The sequence below is a fragment of the Equus asinus genome, chromosome 2, assembly GCF_041296235.1.
Source record: "Equus asinus isolate D_3611 breed Donkey chromosome 2, EquAss-T2T_v2, whole genome shotgun sequence".
Lineage (NCBI taxonomy): Eukaryota > Metazoa > Chordata > Mammalia > Perissodactyla > Equidae > Equus > Equus asinus.
Genome location: NC_091791.1, coordinates 115,989,130 through 115,991,943, shown reverse-complemented (window position 1 = coordinate 115,991,943; position 2,814 = coordinate 115,989,130). Strand labels below are relative to the sequence as shown.

At 42.2% G+C, this 2,814-nt stretch overlaps 1 pseudogene; it reads left to right on the top strand.

Moving 5' to 3' along the window:
* Positions 1 to 236: 236 nt before the first annotated feature.
* Positions 237 to 621, top strand: LOC106834063 (cyclin-dependent kinase 2-associated protein 2 pseudogene; annotated as a pseudogene).
* Positions 622 to 2,814: the final 2,193 nt, after the last annotated feature.

The window sequence follows — 2,814 nt, the reverse complement described above, 5'->3', positions numbered from 1 at the left end:
GCACATATCTAATGACATCAGTATTATATCGTGCAGCTTTTATTGCACACAACCATATTCCTACAAGACAGTTTGATTATCCTCAGACACCAACAATACAAATTCTGTGTCACAAGGAGTGATAAGATTATTGCTATCTACAGAAGACTATGGGTGACTGTTACTATTGTTCTGAGTGGTCAGGCAGCCAACCCTGGAGGAGCAACCAGCCTATGCCACACACCCAGGAGTTGGGGATGTCCTATAAACACCTTGCCCCTGCCCCCAGCAGCACCCTTTGCTCTAGTACCCCTGGGCCCAGCACCCAGTTCGCTACAGCTGGAAGACTCCCATTACAGTTGGCTCAGTCCTGGGAGCCACTGCTCCTTTCAGACCATTATTTAACCACTTTGGACCTCCCTCCATGGGCTGTGTACAGGCAATGAAGCCACCGAATACCCGGGGTTCCCAGAGCAGTACACAGACCTGCTGTTGGTCATAGAGGAAATGGGTAAATAGATCTGGCCTGCCTATGATGGCAGCAAGAGTGCCACAGAGTGCCTGAAGGGAGGCATCACACATGCCTGGGCCCTGGCCAGATAGTGTCCAGCAGAGACAGAGTGGAATGCGCACATGCCATAGGAAACACTTAGGCCTCTGAGTCTGAACATTTCCTGGCCATTGCAGAGTACTTGCTTCTCCTTAGCCTTCACCCAAGTTACACTTCTTATCCTGGGCTTCCTACCTTGTGTCCCCTGGTGGATACCTCTAGGAATCAGTGTGTAGCTCTCATTCCAGTCAGCAGCACTAACTGGGGCCCACACAATAGTTAGCAGCAAGGTCACCGTGAGTCAAACCCATGATCTGCCAACAGTATTGATCAAACTGGAACTTTCTTCTTCCTGTGACCCCTACCACTCAGCACTTACATAGTACTTCTTGCCAATTTGTCCCAGGCCCTTTCTTCCCCAACAGGGCCTGTCAGTTCCCTGCTTTCTCTGCTGGGCCATAGTGACATTTTTCTTAGTATGTCTTTTGCTAAATATGCCCTTTTTGTTTAAATAAAAGATGATTCTATGAAGCTAATGTAAAACTAGCTCCAAAACTAGACAAAGCTGACACAAATCTAAAACCTATTGGCCACTAGCACTAACACATAAAGGCAGAGAAATTAAATACAAAAATATCTTAGCAAAGTTTACGAAGTAATGGTTTTTATAATTTATATGTCAGGTAAAAACAATACTTAGAGTACAAGCATGATTCAATAGTTTCAAAATCTATTAATTCTCTGCATCTACAAATTAAAGTAAAAAAACAAGATAATTTCAACAGATATCAAGAAAATATTTGCTAAAATTCAACATATGTTTGTGATAAAAATGTAAACAAAATAATATAGTAAAGTTAGAAATAAAAAAATTCTTAACATAAGAAGTATCTTGTAGAAAACTAAGGAAATATAATAGCTAATGGTGAAATATCAGACGTACTTATATTAAAACCATAAAAAAGAAAAGGACACCTACTATTATCATCTATATTTGATGTTGAATAGCAAATCTTAGTGACAAACAAAGAAAAAGAAAAAAGTTTAAATAGTGGAAAGAAAGAGGCAAAGCTGCCACTTTAAAAACTTTGACCTGATGATCTAGCCCAAAGTTCCAGAGAATTACCTGATAACACATAATTAACTAAAAAGGTGGTCTGACACACAATAAACATTTAAAAAGTACTTACCAACAATCATCAATTTAAAAAATGCAATGGAAAGAAATAAATCCCATTATCAATTTTTTAAGAAAACAGACAATACCAAGGAATAACTGTTAATATCTCTTGAGCCATGAGGCAGCCCTAAATAGTCCCAAATACCTAACACCTCACTTGGCGATATTAGGTTGTTCCAGGTCGATGTGGAGGTTCTGCTGCACCAAGATATCCTGGTGTGCAGGTCAACTGTGACTCTACCATCTTTCACACACTGCTGCCAAGGTCACTCTGAGGTTGTAATCTCAGTTAGCTAGAAGAGGAGAAGAGTGTAAAAGAGCATATATGGCAGATCTTTATGAGCCAGACCCGGAAGTTGCATTCACATTGTGTTGGCGAAGACTCAATCACACAGCCACGTGTAAGTGCAATGGGGGCTGGTTAAAGAAGAAAGGGGAGTAGCTTTTTAACAGTTAGGAATCTCTGAATTACTCTTGTCTTGAAAAACTTTCTTCACTGTTCTTCCCACATCTAGAAGTCATTCAGTCCCAAAGTCCATCCAGCTCAAAGTCTAGGATCTTCAGGTGATATCCTGTCTTCTCCATCCATCCTGACCTCGCTCATTATCATCAAGCTACCTGTACGCTAAATGACATGGTAGAGCAGGCAGAGAGTAATCCCAGGGCTGTTAAGAGGGAGATATAGGGGCCAGCCCCACAGCTCAGTGGTTACATTCACACGCTCTGCTCCAGTGGCCCATGGTTTCACTTGTTTGGATCCTGGGCACAGACCTAGCACTGCTCATCAAGCCATGATGAGGTGGTATCCCACATAGCAGAGCCAGAAGGACCTGCAACTAGAATATACAACCATATACTGGGGGGTTTGGGGGACAAGAAAAAGAAGAAGAAGAAAAACAAGGTTGGCAACAGATGTTAGCTCAGGTGTCAATCTTTAAAAAAAAAATAGGGAGATATACAACAGGAAATACCAGGAGACATATTGCACTCAGCATCCCCAGCAACAGTGGACTGCTGCTGGGCCAGCATCTTGGAAGAAGGACTCCGATTAGACATCTGGGCTCCAGGAGAATCTCCTTTGCCCATGTTTCTCAGTTGACCCTGC